Source organism: Sphaeramia orbicularis, chromosome 1 (assembly GCF_902148855.1).
Source record: "Sphaeramia orbicularis chromosome 1, fSphaOr1.1, whole genome shotgun sequence".
Taxonomy (NCBI): Eukaryota; Metazoa; Chordata; class Actinopteri; order Kurtiformes; family Apogonidae; genus Sphaeramia; species Sphaeramia orbicularis.
In genome coordinates this window covers 22,501,728-22,523,734 of record NC_043957.1, presented here as the reverse complement: position 1 = coordinate 22,523,734, position 22,007 = coordinate 22,501,728, and positions in this window count along the sequence as shown.

Here is a 22,007-nt window from a genome sequence, read left to right as displayed (position 1 = left end):
CAACTTAACTGAAGTAACTTGATCTTTGAACCTCCCGTTATGAATATTTGATCATATAAAATCAGCAGGAGGTGGATACAAAATCTCACACAATCAGTTTCTGGGACGACACACATTTTGCTTTTTAAATTCACTTACGTCTCGGACCATTTGAGATTCTGGTGCAGACTTAGAGCCTCTTTAGCAGACCTGTGCTCTATCTCACATGTTCATCCATCTTTCAACCTCATGCATGTTTAATTCCTGTGTTGCTGTTCTTCTGTTACTGCTATTGCTTCTTAGTTTCTTTGTGTTTTATTGGCAGATCACTGTAACACCCACCACCTGCTTTACAGGACAAACAAACAAACACATCAAATTCACCTGGTGGCTACGTATATCTGTAAACTATCTTAAAATTGCATGAGAAATTTCCCAACAGGAAGACAATAGAGTAAAATATGGAAGAACACAGGGAAAAACAGGAGGGTAGATGGGTATAAAGTTGACTGCTGGGCTGGTTTGGGGGGTCCGACTTCTTTTTTTTTCTATAATAAATAACATACCGTACTTTCTGGACTATAAGCCATTACTTTTTTCTCACGCTTTGAACCCTGCGGCTTATACGACAATGTGGCTCGAGTATAGATTTTTACAGGCTAACGACCTCCAGGGGGCGCTCTAGCAGGAAGCGCAAAAGCGAGACAGACAGGTGGGAGAGGTGATGCGTTTGTGTCATGCACAAACCCTCATCATGGAAAACACATGAAGAAATGCATTTAATGCAGCTTTTAAGTTAAAACCAATCGATCTGTCTGTTCAAGAAGGAAATAGAGCTTGGCAGTAAGTGCCATTAAGAGCAACAACAGAAGAGAGACGCAGCAGGTGTGTGACGGAGCCTTTCTGAGGCTGTTCAACTCTGACACTGAAGAAGATGACTGCAGTGGTTTCAATGCACAGAAGGAAGATGAAGATAGCAATCAATGACTTTTCTGGGTTTTTTAACCAGCCATGTTCCTGCCGTTTTACTGCCGTGTTACAGGCACTGTTTGGAAAAAAGCAGTTAAGGTATGGAAATAAATATTTAAATAATCTTTCTGTTTACCATCTTTCTGTGTAAATATCTCATGTTACTATGTGGACACCTGCAGCTTATAGTCAGGTGCTGCCTATTTATGTACAAATATTTTTTTCTTTTAAAATTTGGTGGGTGCGGCTTACACTCAGGTGCAGCTTATATTCGGGTGTGTAATTCATTATGAAGAGTACTAGAAAATAAGTTAGTAAATGAAACGACCCGACGTTTAATTTAATTTACATTTTTTTCTTTTTATCTACATGACAAGTCTAATGTAGGTCACTGAAAACCATTATTTCTGCAAAATTCAGCCAAAGTGGAAATTTTGTAAAACTGTGTGCATTCAGGGGGAAACAGAGTTACAGGGTCCTGAACGCTGCAGTATGTGACAAAAAATACATCAGATAGATAGATAGATAGATAGATAGATAGATAGATAGATAGATAGATAGATAGATAGATAGATAGATAGATAGATAGATAGATAGATAGATAGATAGATATGAAAACTGGTGTGCACAATGTTATTAATAAAAATAAATACCTGGTTATGTGTATTCATGGCCTGAGTTTGTCTAAAAGCAAAATTATTTCTAAAGAGACAATTTAGCCTATAAGAATCTGAACACTGTGGCCTGTTTAAAGGTCCTGAACAGAGAATTAGTTTAAAGTGGATTGCAGCGACACCTTCAGCTAGAATCGGTGGTGTTTTTAAGGGACAAAGACTCCGCTTCCCATGAGTACTAGCACCTACTGTCACGAGGGCATAACTCTGGCCAAGGAGTTTTGAAGCTAATGACTGAAGAGTGGATCCTCTTTACAACTCTGCATTTCTTTTTTCAAGACAGTAACTTGCAGGTGCAAAGTGACGTTTGAAATGAGACAACAAGCAAACTTCATAAAGTCCATTTGTAGTGTAGTTTAGTAACTGGCATGAAAACGAAAGTGAAACCAAACTGGAAGTTCGACTCCTGCTTCTATGTCTCTCTTACTCCCGCTTCTCCAGAGTGTCACATAAAGACTGGTGTTTAAGATGTGTCCAAATAATATACATTTGCACTAGCTTTTCCACAAAGAAGTCATTCAACATCCTCATCATTCTGCATTAGCAGTTCAGCGCTAACTCCACCATTACAACTAAATAAATCCAAGAAGTCCCTTTCTGTAAGAAAAAGGACAGATCATACTCCTCCCTCCTTAAGCTTACATCTCACTACTAAACTCTGCCAGTTGGTGTGGTGTTGTCATAGTGACGCAAGTCTGCTGTAAATCAGTCCAGTCTTGTCCGACCCGACCAGGGAAGCTGGAAATAGCATTTGAAAACTAGAAAAGCACTTGGAGAGCACAGACATCCACTAAGGCAGATCAGTGCCCCCCCCGATCACTACCAAAATTTAATCATTTGTTCCTTGTGCCAGTATCAACATTTCCTAAAATTTTCATCCAAATCCATCCATAACTTTTTGAGTTATCTTGCACACAGACAGACAAACAGACAAACCAACGCCGGCAAAAACATAACCTCTGTGGTGGAGGTAATAACCTATTTCGGGGCTGATAATCTCATTTTAAATTGCGGATTACAATCAGGCGTATATCTAAAAATGAGACGTTTTTAAGTGTAACCGGTGGTGTCGGACTCTGCGTTGTGTTCTTTTTTTTAATGACGAGACCTGCAAGTGTGTCTTTGGAGGCAGTCTCCGTTTGTTGTTCTGACAAGTGACAGAAAACATAAAAACCTCCGGTCAGTATCCTCCATTAAACAACCTCCTCTCCCACAGAAATCCAGAACAAAAGGGCACATTAAATTATTAAAACAAAATATAGCATACCTGACAAGTGACAGAAAACATAAAAACCCCCGATCAGTACCCCCTGTTAAACAACCTCCTACACAAACCAAAATGACACAGAAATGTGTTTAAGCACATTATAAGCACCTGATACAGCCTGAACTAGCTGGTTCATGTAAAAAAAATAAATTAACAGAGGCTAAACCAAAAATTTTCATGAACTGCACGGCTGCTTACCTCTCCCACAGAAATCTGGAACAAAAAGGAAGAGGCAAAGGCGTGAAAACGCAGGTTATACATGTAGTGTCACACTGCAAATTTCTCGCTGGGGAACAGACCCAAACCAAAAGTTCCACACACTGACCCAGAGGCCCACAATGTCAGGTACCAACCAAAAGAAATGAAAATAAAATGAACAGATTTTGTGTAATTATAACAACACACAATACCATATACATACCCACATTCCTGCAAAATAATTGACCCTGTTACATAAGATCATGCAGAAAGTCTGTACAGGACCTTTAACTCTTTCAGTGCCATGGGCCGATTAAATCGGCTTTACGAAAACAACCTGTAAAGTGCCACGGGCCGATCAGATCGGCTTTGGAGAACACGCCACATTTGTGTACAAACAAACCATCCACCCCCATTTCTTTCTCACATTTCGATGACGTTCTTTCTGTGTCCCCCTTTTGAAACCAAGCAGACGGGAATTTGAGGTCACGCGACCGAATAATATTGTTATATCTTTTTAATGTTTCTTATTCTCCGGTGTTTCATCAGAGGGAGCCCTCCATGCCGGGGGGCGGCTGTGGACTCCAGGGGCTGTGGCGCCTTCTCTCACTGGGGTCCGCTCCTTTCTGGTGGGTGGGGGTCCCAGTTGGCCCTCTCCCACTAGTTGGGATGCGGGGCTGTGTTGCTGGTGCCTGGTCGCCGGGGTCGGCGGCTGCCTCCTGGTGCGGATGGCTCCCTGAGACAGCGCCTCCTAAATTGATGTTTTACTTTTACTTGTACATTTTTGTTCTGGTCTACCCGTGCTCAGTCAGTCTTCTTAAATATGTGTGAGCTTGTGGGTTTGCATGTATATGTGGGTTTGCATGTATATGTGTGTGTGTGTGGGTGAGTGGGTGGGTGTGGGTGGGGGGCGGTACTGATTTTTAAACTGATATGTAAAGCACTTTGTGCTACAGTTTTTAATGTATGAAAAGTGCTATATAAATAAAGATTATTATTATTATTATTATTATTATTATTGTTATTATTATTATTATAAATTATGCAAATTACGATCAATAATGAATTGGCTGCGTCCGGTGCGTTTTGGATCTAATCAGCAATCGGTCAGATGTTACCGAGCGGTTTCCTGCAGGATTCTTCAAATATTATAAAAACGACGCGAAATACTGAAAAACGTCCAAATTCTGTGGCACTTTTAAGGCTTATTAGCCCCTTAACTGTCTGGCACTTAAAGAGTTAAAGACTAGTAAATAGTGACTAAAAATAAACATATTAGGTGTGACTTCAATACTTTATTAAATATTAAGATACTGCAATTAAATCATATAATCACAGAGGTACTTAAAGTATTATTTAGGGGCGGCAGTATTAAATATAACAGACTGCATCATGCCAGCTGTATCATTCTGTTGATGTAAAAACCAAAAGAACATGTCCTCAATTGGTTACTGGCATCTGCATTAACAACAACAACAACAACAACAATCTTTGTTCTGTGGTGGTGACAGTGTACACATGTCTGAAGACTCACTGGTTCAGCTTGTGCAGATACAGATAATTTCAGTTTGTTCTTTTGTGTTGTAGCCTGCAGGTCATCGACGCATTATCCCAGAGCGTGTGGAGGAGGACACAGATCAATCAGAGGTGAAAGAGCAGAGATAAAGAGGTGGACCAGAAGACAGAGGAGGGTGCATGAAGCAGGACAGAAGGTAAAATGTTCATCTGACAGGTTTATTTTCACCTCAGATATTGAACAACTGGTTCCATACACACACAATGAACATTAGGGCTTCATGGATTTAAAGAACTTTCCATTTATTTACAACACAGGTGTCAAACATACGGTCAAAAGCCACCGGCCAAAGGATCCAACCCGGCCCGTGGGATCAATGTGTGAAATGCAAAAATTTCACTGAAGATAACAATCAGTATTAATATAGTCACTTTTCCATTGACCCTCGAATTGTACGAATATTACTTGCGCATAAAAATTTACCTAATGGAAAAACGACAATTTCACCAGAACTCTTGTTTTCGATTAAACGTTTTTGCATTAGCAAGAGGTAGGTTTTTTTTTTGGGTGTAGCACAAATGGTATATCATGCAAAACTGCAATGGAATGACCTTTTTTTGCAACTGGAGTCAGGTGAATTAAAAAAAACGAAATGTTGATGGACGTTACAACAAGCAAAGAAGAAGAAGAAACATGTCGTGGTATGTGTGAACACACCAGGAAACCCAATAATTTTTTAATTTAGTACGAGATAGAGGGTTAATATAATATAATAATGAATATATCTGTAAATCAACACCATATTTACTTTTGTCGCCATGTTTATGGAATGACTTCTCACGTCATCTCGTGATAGTAAATAAACAAATCATCATATTTGTGATTTAATGGAAAAACCGACATTACGCACTTCTGTTTTTCCGACATTTAGTAAATATCGGTAAAGTTTTGTGCAGATGTCCAATGGAAAAGCAACTAATGTTAAAATGTTAAAATGAGGATGTTAAAATCATTTCCGTTCAGGTTCAGGTAAAGTGGGTCAGACCAGTAAAATACTATCATAATAACCTACAAATAAAACAAGTAAAAAAATTTTCCTCTTTGTTTTAGTATATAAAAAAAGTAAAATTACATGAAAATGTTTACCTTCAGAAGCTATCCTTTCACAAACAAATGTGAATAATCTGAACAAATATGAGCAACCTGAAATGTCCTAAGAGAAATCAGTGCAATTTTACCAATATTCTGCCTGTTATTAAATGTTTTGTGTATTTGTAGATCTACTGTGATCTGGAAGTTGTCATGCATGTGTTCTGTCAAACTGCCTCCACCCTCCTGCTAATGAGGGAAAGGCCAGGTGGAGCACACAGGTGAAACCAGTCTGCTAATCAGTGTCCAGTCTTCAGAGCAGTTTCCTGTCAGTGTGGAGAGAACAACAGCAGCGTTCACCTCACAGCTTCAGCAGAGACCAAGTTTTCCTCAGGATTTGTGACTGAACTGTGTCGTAACTGTTTATAACTTCGGATGAACAGCAGGTAAGTGCCTAGAAAATGACTGTGTCTGTTTGAGACCTGCATTATTTTCTTGATGTATTCAAGAGCGCCTGGGAGAATTGGGCTTTGATCAATATTAAGTTTAATGTGCTTTTAGTTTGTGCATAAGTTGCAAAGTTGTTTATTGTTTAATAGCCTTTTAAGTAGTGTAATAATTATTCACTGATTTTGATGGATATATTTAATTTGAAGATTTACTAAAAATGTATTTTTCAAACACTAAGTTAACTGGTTAAAACAAATTGTTAGATATGAAATATACATTACTGAAAATATAAATAAAAATGAAATGGTTAAAAGCATTTGGTTAAATTCATTGAAGTGCTGTATATTGCTTAAAGATACCTTGGTTTAAAATGTACTAACAAGTTCATCATTTACTATTTAAAATGTGATTTTTGTTGGTTAAAAATTGTTAAAATGGTTAAAAATCTGTTTAAAAATATATTTGGTTGGTTAAATTTGACAAGATCAATACTATATTAGAAGTAATTGGTTGTTTAAATAGAACTCATTTCTAAGAGCAATTTTTTAACTTTAAAAATATAACTTTTGTAAAAGGTCAAGGTGCTGTTTAAAGAAATGCTTAATTGTTTGATTGCTTTTGTATTTTTTTTTTTTTTTTTCCTTTGAGGTTCTTCACCTAAAGACTAGAGACACCAAAGAAAATTCTAAAGATGTAAAATCCACCTACTACTTCAATAAAAAGTGGAAGGACTATTGATTAGCTGGTTCTTTCAGTGAAGTTCAGGGAAAACATCCAGTAAAAAGTTCTTTCAAGCCGAGAACATCGGCAAAAATTAGAAGAGACTTGACAGCATGTGTAAATGATAAACGGAGGCATAATAGTGTTATAATTGCACTTGGATTTCTTGAGACATTTAAAGTTGTTCATGTTATTCACATTTTTAATGAAACTTTGTAGATGCAAACATTATCATAATGTAATTGTACTTTATTCCACTGTTCCCACTTCAGGTCATATTGGGCTGAATGTGGACTCTGAACTAAAATGAGTTTGACACTCCTGATTTTAGCTGAAATTAAAAGACTTAACCCTCAAGTTTAATGACTTACACTATGGAGATCAGCTCCATGTCCAAATCATATAACCGTATGAACAAAAATGATGAAAAAATGAGCCCAAAGAGAACGAATCATGGATCACATTCAATTTTACAGTAATAATTTTGATAAAGGTCCTTGTAAATATTGTATTATAAGAGATAAAATGATCATAAATGCCTTTTTTTTAAAAAAAAGATTATAAGAGATTCATAAGCAATTTTATGCTTACTAAAGGTTAACTAATAGTATTCTACAAACGTTTTGCAAGTTTAACCAATTTACTTATGACATCACTGTTGATCCTCTTTTTGCTTTATGATTAACACATACTTTAATGCATTGACATAACTACACTTTTTGCAGCTGCAGAATTTAACATGAGAACAATCCCTCATTACCATCAATAAATCCTATCTATCATATATTACAAGGGCCCAAATGTAAAGTATTACCTGAAACACGAAGGATACCTGCACTTTGTTTATGAGGTAGACATAGACACTGTTTAATATTTCAGCTGTTCCATCTTGTTTTTCAGTCAGAACTGACCTGTGGGTGGGTATGTAATTTACCCATTGATTTTCAGACTAAAAATGCAAGATTCTGTTATAGGGAGACCAGAGGCTCTTCTGTTTGAATGGAGTCCTATGGGAGAAGTGATTCAGTGCAGTGAATAAACAACATTTTTGTGGAAACGTCGGTTGCATAAAAACCAGACCTCCACTGTAGTAATCTTTAACATTTTATCCAGAAACTAGCAACTTACAAACCCTCCTGATAAGATCTAACATGAACTAAATGGTCATTTTGTGACAGTGTGAGGTAGCGGGGCCCATTTACAGCAGCTATAACTATCAAGAACAGAGCTCATACATATTAACATTTAAACCATTTTTCACTTAATGTATGTCAGTGATTAAGTCAGTGGTTCCCAACCTTTTGTGGCTCGTGATCACATTTTAACATCACAAATTTCTGGCGACCCCAGACATTCTGACCCCAGCTCTGGGTCTGGCCCTGGCTCATGGATCCATGTGTACCTTATTCAGTCTCCTCCAACACCCCCCTGTTTGTCGGCAGAACAGCCCCAAGTCATACCTTGCTTGTTAATGTTACATTTCCTGATTTACGTTAGTGACAAAACAGCTTGCAGGTGAACTTTCCATCCTAATATAGCTAATATAGCCAAGCTCTGGCTTCGTTTCCTGAACAAGTGCTCCAAGCCTCTGAGAACGCACGATTTATGCACGCAGAGGGGCGAGGGACAAATGACAGTTGACTTTGACAGACATATTACTATTTAATCATTTCGATGGGCCGGTTAAAATGATTAGATAGTGTTTTTTTTGTTTTTTTTTGTCCTGTCCATTCCACAGGTGACTAAATTTTTGTATTTTTGTGTCAGAGCATTTAATTAATCAGAGTGTGAAGCGGATTTTAAACAACATGGTAAAAATATGCTCCAAGAAAGCATCTCCTACCCTACCTTTAAGTTGTTCTGAAAATGAATGGAAAACAGATGTTTTGCATGCATCAGGTTGTTTGTGGCGTTATGAAGGATTTTTTCCATCATTTTATGACATTTATAGTCAGTCAGGTATTGGATATTGTCAGGGAAGTAAAATACCAAGCAGACTTTGACAGGAAGGATTGCAATCTGCATTTAAAGCACCACTGTATTTAACTTAAATAAATGCATTTAGACCCTTCAGGACCCCAATTTTTGCCACACTAAAGACTTACAGTAAACAACTATTCAGGCTCCATTACATTATTAACTGACTGGAATGAAATGAGTTTTATGGCACCATGACGTCAGATTTAACATCTGTGTAGTCGGCAGTGTACCTTATGGTCAGAGTTTGGATTAAATTAACTCTACACTGTACAGATAGGTCCTCCAGTCTTCTCTGTGAACCTCTCTGCTATTTCATGACTGTTATTACAGAAATGTCCTACTGTTTCCTTTGCAGTATGGCTCTGATAACACTGAAAACACCGGAGAGTGACACACTGCTCACCAAAGATTAACAGGCGTAAAAATAGTAAGAAGAGGTTCAGATTTAGAACAGGGTTAGCTGAGCGATCTGTAAACTGCATGGTAGAATTTTGCCTGTCTTGTAAATGTAACCTCTCGACCATAATTACAGTAGAACTGTCTGTCAGAAAAAAGGTTTAATGACATAAACAGAAACTCAGCAGGTGAAGGAGTGAAACCCCACACAGCCGACAAGAACGACACCCACCTGTCACTCAAAGTACCTGAGGCTTGAATTATGCATCAATTTTAAGACTTTTGCATCATTTAAATGTGTGCATTACATAAAATACACTTCCAATACATTTCTAATGAACAGGGAAAATTAGCTCAAACCTTTTTTTTTTGTTTCAACATTTTATTAAAGAAACTAGTGAGAATTGGTACAGGAGATGATACTGATTCCACTGCAATGCAGCCTGAACCCCCCCCATCCCTTACCCCACGAGGACCAGGACAGAGTGACCATCAAGTAACATCACAAGTAAACAATACAACAAATCAGTGATGCCAGGCACAACAAACCCCGCCCCTCGCACGTATTGGAGCTTATTTTTGCATCGATCCAGATGACGTCATCATGTGCTGATGTCAGCATATCCTATGTATGTGCCAAGTTTGAAGTACATTGAAACAAACTTAATGTTTTAATGGACATTTTGCATTTCGCCCATTATAAGTAAATGGGAGAAAAAAAAGATTTAAAAAATTCATTAAAAAAATTTAATTTTAACCTACTTTTCCCAAAATGTATCCACATCTATTCTGGGTCACTGGCAATTTATAAACCCAATTTGGGTTGAATTCAACCCATAGTTTTTCTGTTACAGACATGTGAAATTTTGCCCATTAGAAGTAAATGGGGGAGGAAAAAAAAAAAGCTTTTAAAAATTCATTTAAAAAAATTAAAGTTTGACCTACTTTTCCCTAAATATAATGACATATTCCTTGTCACCGGCAGTTTATAAACCTGATTTAGTATGAATCCAACCAACAGTTTTGCTGCTAGAGTATTAACAATCAAACTGAACCAAAAACAATCCCCCATGCCTTTGGGGCGGGGGGCAGGGTAACAATACATAAGTAAATGAATTCTGGGGGAAAAAGAAAAGGTAGATGCATAAAAGTGTATCAGAAAATAATGGTAAATCAAGTATGACACCGCCCATGTCACATAGTGACCATAGATTCACTGCAGTGGTCAGGATACAAACAAAACACTTGAAATAACCTAGGAAATAAGAGCCTACATCCTCCATACCTGCATGAGTGCCCCTCCTCTGAGGGAGGGATTGGGGGGTGGACAGACGGCAGGGTATAAGTACTTTCAGCATGAGAGATGGCACTACGACGAGATTTCATCAGCAGGCAGTCCCTCAAAGTAGTTGAGCAATGGTCGCCAATGGCAGCAGAATCAACCTGAGGAGCCTCTGGGGAAAAAATAGATCTTTTTTCCAGGAATAACAAGTCACTCAACCAAGAGCCGGAATATGTACAAAACTGGGATTTCTAGCGCAGGAGAATTTGCTCAAAACATTTTGCATCAGGTTGTAAACATGTCTGCTGTAAAGGCAGAGTCTTCACTCACTTCTGGAGACAGAATCTAGAGGACGTTTGAAGAACTGCAGCTTGTGGCTCTTGAACATTAGCTCCCTAAAGACAACAAACCCAGCAGTAACTTCTGTGGCTGATAAATGCCATCAATTCCCCTTATGTAACTGCAAAAATGTACTGCACTTTATTATAAATAATGTTCATCCTTCATCACCATTAATATTAAGCTGAGGTCACATCAGGCACAAAGACAACAGGATATGTGCTTAATGGATGTACACATGACACCGAGGATGAGTTGTGTGTCTAATTATTTCTTTCACTCTGCTTTTTCCACCTCGAGATCATCACCGTTCTAGTAACCCACAGCTCACTATGTCTTTTTCCGTCTGCTCACACACATTTATCTCTGTGTGTGTGCACTAAGTGTGTTGACTTTGTGCCTTCACTATCTGAAATGATATCTCCGTTGTCTTTCCCTTCATTACTGTGTGTATGTGTGCGAATGTGTATGTCTAAATGTGTGTGTATGTGATGAGGAAACCTGCCATTTGGGAAAACCAATTACTACAGGTAAATAACATAACTGTTCGCTGTAGGATAGAGCCAAACAATGAATTTATAAAGGGGGAGGAAGGGGGGGATTCCTTCCTCACACCTACACACATTAGTTGGTTTTGGCATAAGCTTATCTTTATTCCTTTTCCTAAACATTAGGCTGAGAAATTAACCCCAAAACCTATATTTCTATCTTATCGCACTTCTTAAAATCTTATTATTTTGCCCACAGGAACACTCTTGCAAAGATTTTAAAATGTTAAGCGTCCTCGCAAGTTTAGAATACCCGAAACGCATACTCGCGTAAACACATTTTCCCCAGGGACAGAGTGTAATTATGAGTTTGGCCTGGAATGGTCTGATAACTAATAAAACAGAGATTTCAGAGCAAAATAAGGATGAGAAAATTAAAGTGTTGAGGTGTACAAATCCCAATTAAAATGTCGCAGTGTTTATGGCAGGCAGGATACGGAGGGATGCGAGACGAAGGGGGTGCACAGTGATGAAGAAGTAGTTTTGGCGTTAGAGCTGGGAGGATAAACGGAGGGAGGGTTATCATATTTTCACAGAAATGTCCTCATTTAAAATCTTCATTAAGCCCTCCCTCACTTCGTGTTTGTTCAGCGCTCCTCCATCATACCATGGGGAGCCTGTAGTCCTCAGCTGCGTACTGAGATATATTCCACCTGTGTGTGTGTGTGTGTGTGTGTGTGTGTGTGTGTGTGTGAGTGAGAGAGAAACAAAGCCTGCATGTCCAACTACGTGTTCATGCCGCCTCCTGATTATCCTTTGAGTTTATTAATTACAACTCTTTGTCATTCATCCAGGTTCTATCAGCTGTCACACACAACACTCTTCATCTTCTCTGCTATTGTTTTCCTCATTTTCTTTCTTCTCTTCACTCTTCCTCCTCCTCTTCTACCATCTCCACCTCGTCTTCCTCTCTCATACTAGAAGAGCAAACAATGGTTTTGCATCAAAGAACAAGAGACTTTAGCGAGTGAACAAATAATTTACTCTTCTCCACAGTCGATCTGTTGCAGCTGTCACTCCAGCACAAGCCTGTTGATTTGATCGTCTTTTCTTCTTGGTAAATAGGCTTGGTTAATAATTTAATGCACACAGGCAGGTGTACAGATCCTAATCTGGCTAATCCTGGATTACAACTCTGCTACCAGGCCCTGGAACTGAGAGTGTGAGTTCGTTTAATACTTCAGGGAGAGTGTTTCTGTATAGGCTGGCCTTTCCTCCGTCTTTCTCAATGAAAAATCCCTCTGGAATTTTGTGGGGTTTGAATCCAAATATGAAGGCAGGACTAAGACTACATATACAGGATGGGGAAGCAAAATTTACAATATTTTGAGGCAGGGATTGAAAGACAGTGTATGACCAATGAGTTTATTGAAAGTCAAGAGAATTTATTTGCCACAAGAAAATTGACATAATAGAAAATGTTTTTATTCTATGTGTCCTCCTTCTTTCTCAATAACTGCCTTCACACGCTTCCTGAAACTTGCGCAAGTGTTCCTCAAATATTCGGGTGACAACTTCTCCCATTCTTCTTTAATAGTATCTTCCAGACTTTCTCGTAATAGTTTTGCTCATAGTCATTCTCTTCTTTACATTATAAACAGTCTTTATGGACACTCCAACTATTTTTGAAATCTCCTTTGGTGTGACGAGTGCATTCAGCAAATCACACACTCTTTGATGTTTGCTTTCCTGATTACTCATATGGGCAAAAGTTTCTGAAAAGGTATGGATGATAGTGGTAGGTATGATTATGACATCAATATATGTTTGGTTTCAAAACAATTGACGTACAGTACAGGCCAAAAGTTTGGACACACCTTCTCATTCTTCGCATTTTCTTTATTTTCATGACTATTTACATTGTAGATTCTCACTGAAGGCATCAAAACTATGAATGAACACATGTGGAATTATGTACTTAACAAAAAAGTGTGAAATAACTGAAAACATCTCTTATATTCTAGTTTCTTCAAAGTAGCCACCCTTAGCTCTGATGACGGCCTTGCACACTCTTGGCATTCTCTTGATGAGCATCAAGAGGTAGTCACCTGAAATGGTTTTCACTTCATAGCTGTGCCTTGTCAGGGTTACTTAGTGGAATTTCTTGCCTTATTGATGGGGTTGGGACCATCAGTTGTGTTGTGCAGAAGTCAGGTTGATGCACAGCTGACAGCCCTATTGGACAACTGTTAGAATGCATATTATGGCGAGAACCAATCAGCTAAGTAAAGACAAACGAGTGGCCATCATTACTTTAAGAAATGAAGGTCAGTCAGTCTAGAAAATTTCAAAAACTTTGAATGTGTCCCCAAGTGCAGTCGCAAAAACCATCAAGCGCTCCAACGAAACTGGCTCACATGAGGACCGCCCCAGGAAAGGAAGACCAAGAGTCACCTCTGATGCTGAAGATAAGTTCATCTGAGTCACCAGCCTCAGAAATCGCAAATTAACAGCAGCTCAGATTAGAGACCAGATGAATGCCACACAGAGCTCTAGCAGCAGACACATCTCTACAACAACTGTTAAGAGGAGACTGCGTGAATCAGGCCTTCATGGTCACATAGCTGCTAGGAAACCACTGCTCAGGAGAGGCAACAAACAGAAGAGATTTATTTGGGCCAAGAAACCCAAGGAATGGACATTAGACCAGTGGAAATCTGTGCTTTGGTCTGATGAGTCCAAATTTGAGATCTTTGGATCCAACCGCCGTGTCTTTGTGCGACGCAGAAAAGGTGAACGGATGGATGCTACATGCCTGGTTCCCACCGTGAAGCATGGAGGGGGAGGTGTGATGGTGTGGGGGTGCTTTGCTGGTGACGCTGTTGGGGATTTATTCAAGATTGAAGGCAACCTGAATCAGCATGGCTACCACAGCATCCTGAAGTGACATGCCATTCCATCCGGTTTGCGTTTAGTTGGACCATCATTTATGTTTCAACAGGACAATGACCCCAAACACACCTCCAGGCTGTGTGAGGGATATTTGACCAAGAAGGAGAGTGATGGAGTGCTGCGCCAGATGACCTGGCCTCCACAGTCACCGGACCTGAACCCAATCGAGATGGTTTGGGGTGAGCTGGACCGCAGAGTGAAGGCAAAAGGGCCAACAAGTGCTAAGCATCTCTGGGAACTTCTTCAAGACTGTTAGGAAACCATTTCAGGTGACTACCTCTTGAAGCTCATCAAGAGAATGCCAAGAGTGTGCAAAACAGTCATCAGAGCTAAGGGTGGCTACTTTGAAGAAACTAGAATATAAGAAATGTTTTCAGTTATTTCACACTTTTTTGTTAAGTACATAATTCCACACGTGTTCATTCATAGTTTTGATGCCTTCAGTGAGAATCTACAATGTAAATAGTCATGAAAATAAAGAAAATGCAAAGAATGAGAAGGTGTGTCCAAACTTTTGGCCTGTACTGTAGTGCCTGCTGAGAAAAAACAACTAAATGTTCATTGTAAATTTTGCTTCCCCACCCTGTATACATAGCTGGGTATTTTTGAAAACTGAGATTTCCCTCTGTTTTAAAAAAAAAAAAAAAAAAGATAAAAAAAAAAAATGTGCAGGCGTGATTGTTTTCAGTAAACTCTGCATTTATACGTCCCTGTTTATCTATGCCAGGCCTGTAGATGGCAGTGTAGTGGGACGATAGAGTACCATTAACCAATCAGAATCCTGAAAAGAATCACAACAAAATGTTACTTTCACTATGAACCTACAGAGATGTAGTTTACCTGGTTCCTTGTCCGAGATGTGTAACCAGTACAGTGCAATGCAGATGGATGAGCCAGTGACTTTATTTACAATCACAAACTGCTTTGTGATGTAACGGGGGGGATGAAAAAGGGTTTGAACTCCTAGTTGAACCCTGTTAGTTCTGTAGTCGTTAACAGCTGCGTGTGTTTTTCAGTCATGCTTTGTCTTTAGTTCTTGTACACCGCTGTGCACGGATGTACATTTTGACATTTACCTTTTACTGAACTGGACAGAACAGGTAAATGATAAAGCATTTCCCTCTGTTGACACGCAAACGCAAAAACTGAGATTTGCCGAACTCTCCACTTCGGCCAGAGTTTTTAGAAACCTTCGTTTTCTGTGCACTTGTCTGTCATTGTCATGTAAACGATAGGCACAAACACAGAGAAAAGTCTCCGTTTTCAAAAATCCTCAGCTACGTTTAAACAGCTTCTAACAGGCACCAAGTAAACCAATCACCGATAAAATGGATGTGATTACTGTCGCTTTTGTCAGAAAGTTGAGAACACAGGGTGTAATCTGTAATTCAACCCTTATTTTTGAATCAAACAACGGACAACAGTTGTTAAGAGATCTGCAGACTTGGAACTGACTTTGATTCACGACAAAAAGAAGTCAGTCTGTATGACGCATTGCTAAACACCCGCCTCCCCAGACTTGTGATTGGTCCGGTATAGAATAGATTGTGCATATTTTACAGCGACTAGCCCAATTCCAAACTGTTTTCTTAGTACTGAATACACTGAGAGAACCAGATGGCTGGCCAGGTAAGTTTCTTTACATCTCAGCAACACTAACTTGCAATTGTGGAAACAGTATTCACCCTCTTCAACCTGTTCCTTTCCACTTAATTTGTTAATTTTCGCCTATTCACCAAGTCCCAAAGCCTAACTGCAGAGCCACAAGGTCAAAATGAATCAATGTCACCTCATCTGAAAGGTATGACCTCTAGTTCAGAAAATCTTTTAGCATGTGGTCAAATACAACCTGAGCCAGATGATTCTTTCAATAATTCTAATAATGTTTTGGCACTGAGAAATGATATAAAATAAACTGAGAATCTAAGAATAGAACTAGAAGCACTCGGAGAGCGTAGACCTCCGCCAAGGCTGATCAGTGGCCCCCCCACCCTCGATCACCACCAAAATTTAATCATTTCTTCCTTATCCCATTTCCAACAAACCCTGAAAATTTAATCCAAATCTGTCCATAACTTTTTGAGTTATGTTGCACACTAACGGACAGACAAACAAACAAACAAACAAACAAACAGACAAACAAACCCTGGCAAAAACATAACCTCCTTGGCGAAGGTAATAAAAGACATTAATCTTGACTTAGATTTTTTTTTATTTTATTTTTTTATTTCATTCTGAAGAACAAACGCAATCCACAGATCTATCCAGTCCATAATCCAACAAATCCCTCCAAACTTCACTAATTATTACCTCCGCCAAGGAGGTTATGTTTTTGACAGGGTTTGTCTGTCTGTTTGTTTGTTTGTTTGTTTGTTTGTTTGTCCGTTAGTGTGCAACATAACTCAAAAAGTTATGGACAGATTTGGATGAAATTTTCAGGGTTTGTTGGAAATGGGATAAGGAAGAAATGATTAAATTTTGGTGGTGATCGGGGGTGGGGGGGCCCACGGGGGGGGGGGCCACTGATCAGCCTCGGCGGAGGTCTGCGCTCCAAGTGCTTCTAGTTAAATAATCTAATCTAAGATTTCTAACAAGGCCTATATTGACAAATGCTTTTGTGTAGAAACTAATGTATGCTATTTAATACAAAACAGTGACTGGGTTACTGGTGATCTGGTGGGAATGGAGACATTAAAGGAGCTATATGTAGTATTTCTACTGCCAAATATTTTAAAATGACCTGAAATTATCATTAGAGTGACTAGAATAAAGAGCTGTGAAGTTCTGCAGTGATGCCACTGTATTGGATTACAGAGATATGAACTGAATTTATTTCCAGCGAGGGGCCAGAGGATTTTTGTGAACACTAGAGGGAGTAGTGAGTCGCTCTGTCAGCCTCCCATGGTGAGGAAAACTAACACCACAGGGCCTTTGACCAAAGCATCAGAAAGTGACTTCTGGTCCAAATTATAAGGCAAGGCAGGTTTATTTCTATAGCACATTTAATGTACAAGATTATTCAGAGTGCTTTAAATTGAACATTAAAAGCATTACAGCAGGCAATCAATGTAAAGTATAGGCATGAGGGGAAAAAAAACAGATAAATGGATAAAACATAAAACGGATAAAAACTTCAAGCTTAAAAGAAACAGTGCAGATCTGATCTGATGAATAAAAACTATTCAAATGCAGCTGAGAACAGGTGGGTCTTTAACCTGGATTTAAATAAACTGAGTGTTTCAGCTGATCTGCCTTTTATTTTTACTCTGCTTTATTGCTTGTTTTAAACTCTCCTGTTTTACTGTACTGTGTCCTTGAGTGCCAAGGAAGGCGCCTATAAATAAAATGTATTATTATCTGAGATTTTCTGGGAGTTTGTTCCAGACATGTGGAGCATAGAAGCTGAGCGCAGCTTCTCCATGTCTGGTTCTGAATTCTGGGAACTGGCAACAGACCGGATCCAGATGACCTGAGGGGTGTGGTGGGTTCATACTGGGCCAGGAGGTCACTGATGTATTTTGGTCCTAAACCATTCAGAGCTTTATAGACCAGCAGCAGAACTTTAAAGTTTGTCCTCTGATGGACGGACAGGCAGCCAGTGGAAGGACCTCAGAGTTGGACCAATGTGGTCCGCTTTTCTGGTCCTGGTGAGGACTCTAGCAGCAGCGTTCTGAATGAGCTGCAGTCGTCTAATTGATTTTTTTTTTTTTTTTTTTTTTAGGTAGACCTGTAAAGACACTGTTACAACAATCAAGCCGACTGAAGATGAATGCATGGACTAGTTTTTCCAGGTCCTGCTGAGACACCAGATCATTTTATCCTTTAGATGTTCTTAAGGTGATAGTAGGCTGATTTTGTCACCGCTCTAATGTATTTTTCAAAATTTAGGTCAGAGTCCATCACCACACCGAGATTTCTGGCCTGGTTGGTAGTTTTTGGGTGTATAGACCAGTATTTTTCAACTTTGGGGTCACCTGGAATTCAAATGGGGTCACCTGAAATTTCTAGTAATTGATTTAAAAAAAAATTACAAATAAAAAAAATAAGTTGTTATGATTCAGTATATACGTCGTTATAATTAAAACACCACACACTTTTCCTCACAAAAATTTTAAAAAGGTGCATTACATACATTATATAGCCTAAATGTCATCTAAAATTAATGTTTGTTTGCAACATAGTATAACAAACTATTACATGATCAAAAACAAATTAATTTTAGCAAAAAAAAGTCTCAGTTTTGAATGTCTGAGGTCACCAGAAATTTGTGATGTTAAAATGGGGTCATGAGCCAAAAAAGGTTGGGAACCACTGGCATAGACTGAAGCTCTGCGGTGACCTGCAGTCAGTTCTCTTTGGCTAAATAAGACTAAATGAGCGTACGAGACTTGGCATCATTTGACATGTGAAGCAAACACACTTTTTCCAACCTCTGTGTAGACCAGCAAAGAGAAAATCTGAAATTCCAGCTGTCAATCAATATTTAACCCCCTTACTTTTCTGAAATCACCTGCGATAAGACTGGATCCCAGGGTAGATTTTCTCTAACATAAAAAACAGTCAACACAAGTCTAGCACTGCAGCTTAAAAAATGGACCATTGTAAACACCAGTAACACGTAGATGTCAACTTTATCCTCTCTTACTGAATTTTTCCTTCCATTAAAACAGGAAGAAAAGCAGCATGATGATGATTAATGTTCTCAGGATGGGAAAGTGTTTCTCTGTGTTTTTTCCCATTTATGCCTGTTATTATAGAGAACAGTGGAGAGAGATGAAGAGTGACATGTTGAAAGAAGTGTTCATCCAACTGAAGCTGGTGGATGACGTGTTTACAGTGACAGAGCCTTAAACCCTTTGACCACCAGAGCATGACTGTGACCTTAAGTGTACGTTTCAGTTGCCAAAACTCAACCAAATATTTACGTTATTGTTGGCCGATCAGAAAACAGCCTCTAAAGGTCACAGGTCAGTTTTACCCATTACAAACATTCCCGTCCTGTTGATAGATATGGAAGTAAACTGCTGCCAGGCGATAAAAGAAACAGATCAGGATTCTAATATATAAAATTGATGACATACGAGTGGGTTAATATGAAGCTGTAAACAGATGTCGTACGTTGCTTCTGTCAGTTTAAAGGTGGTAGAACAGTAACTATACACTCTGAGTCATCATGTGGGTAGAAGTGTACTGCAGAAAGTAGCATATTGCAGTTATAATAGTGAGGAAAAAAACAATTAACAAAGGGCGACAAACACATCTTTATATCCTTGAAAAGTGTAGCTCAGTCCTTTAGAGAAAATAGAGACATTTGGAAACTTTTGACTCTCCTAGTGCTTATTTCAGACACAATACTTTCTAAATTGATTTGTCTGTGCAAATAGCATCAGCCAGGTGACCCAAACTTACCTGCGAATATTATACCACTAAAGCATGTCTTTAAATAAAAGATTTGTACTCCTTCCTTTAAACCTCTAAAGCCATTTACAGTCATCTCACAAACCTTAGCTCACGGAGAATAAAAAGAAATAATATAGCTGCTGGCAGAGTGTGTGTGTGTAAGTACTGTGTGTACTATGGCAGTATGTGTATCGATATTTGTTTTCATTAGCGGCTCTGACACTTCCATTTTTTAGAGAGCTGAATATACCAGTTTTCCTATTCTCATGTGTTTGACAGTCTAATATCCAGTGTGATAAGACTGCAGACCATTCCCTCTGTGCATTGTTTAGGGGTTTTTTTTGTTTTGTTTTTTTTTTAACATGTTTTTGTCAAACTGCGGACCACAGTTAAACACATGTGACCGTTTTCTCCTGTCGGCTCGGCTAAGGCTTTAGCTTTCCTGCATGGATGAACAGGCACAATGCAGCTGTCCGAGTAACCCGGAGCTACCAAAACACATCCACCCCTGACCCACATGTCTGTTATTGGAGTCTGTCGCCTACCGGACTGTCTAAACACGCACATATGTCCATGTATGAGGGTGACGGGGATTGAACCCACATGTGAGAACTGAGGGACCGTAATAGTTTGTTAGACATGCACAGAATGTCAACGATAATTAAATGTATGGAAAAATAAAGTAATATGAATTTTCATGTCCTTACTGGAAGCAAAAAGACTAAAATCTGCTGCTTCATTGAGGTCAAAAGACAAACTGATTAATCATCTAGTCCAAGGGTGTCAAACTCATTTTAGTCCAGGGGCCACATTGAGCCCAACTTGATCTGAAGTGGGCCGGACCAGTAAAAATAATAACAGTGAAAAAAGTAAAATTATATTATGATCAGGTTTACATCTTGGTGACGGAAAGCATGGTGTAAAAACATGTGGAGCAGTACAGGAGGATGGGTTGGATGATACTTTTGTAGAGTGACAACAGGAGGTGGGGCGCAACATGTAGTCCTTTAAGTTTGCGGATGGCTGACAGTCTTTGTTGGCTCTTTTTTTGAATGTCTGTGGTGTGCTGATCAAAGTTGAGTTTATTGTCCAGAGTTATTCCCAGATATTTGAATGTGTCAGCTGACTCAACTGTTTGTGTATTTATGATAATGGGATCCTGGGGTGAGGGGGGGTTAAACCATAGTTCCTTAGTCTTGCTGACATTGATCTCCAGATAACTGTCTGTGCAAAGCTTGGTGAAGTGGGTGACTGTGTTGTGGTAGTCCAGAGTGGATTGATTGTCAGAGAGAAGTGCAAGGATGGCTGTGTCGTCTGAGTATTTTAGGTATGTTGTGGTGGGTGAGATGCTGCAGCAGTCGTTGGTGTAAAGTACATACAGGAAAGGGCTCAACACACATCCCTGTGGGACCCCGGTGTTGATAGTGAGTACAGGGGATGTGGTTGAGCCCACCCTTACTGCTTGCAGTCTGTCGGTGAGGAAGTTATGGGTGAGATGGATCAGCTGAGGGGGGATGTTGAGATGATGTAGTTTCTGGATCAGTAGATGCTTCTGCAGGGAGTTGAAGGCGGAACTGAAGTCCACAAAAAGGATCCTGGCGAAGTTGCCTGGGGAGTCCAGGTGCTGGAGGAGGAGGTGCAGCAGGCAGGCCACAGCGTCCTCAGTGCCTCTTTTAGCCTTATAGGCAAATTGGAGGGGGTCCAGGTGTGGGGTGACAAGTGGAAGGATGATGTTCAGCAGTAGTTTCTCCAGGCACTTCATTATTATGGACGTGAGGGCTATGGGGCAGTAGTGGTTGAGTTCTGTGGGTCTGGATTTTTTCGGTATTGGGATTATGGTTGCAGTTTTCCATAGTGTGGGTATTGTGGCAGTCCGGTATGATTGGCAGAAGAGTGAGTGTAGTATGGGGGCTAGCTCCATGGCGCAGCTGAAAATGATCTCAAAGGTTAAGGATTGTATTCAGTAGAAGTATTAGAGACTTGTGGGAAACAAGTTTTCAGACTAGAGCATTGTTAGAACCCAGCTCTGCTAGGGAAAGAGCAAGTAAAGGATGTAACAAAAAAAAAAAAAAAACAGGTGGAAAAATGGCAGCTTGCATAAAGTACATTTTTATTGTAGCTCTGTCAGAATAACGATAAATCAACAATACAAATTACAGAACTAAAGGAGAGCTGAACAGATACTGCCAACAAAAAGGGAAAAGCTAATCTGCCTAGGGCTAATGGAGCAGCCCGAACGAATTTCTGAATAAAAGATAAGAACTACTTCTAGCTATCAAAATACGGGGTGGGGGGGGGGGCAGTACCT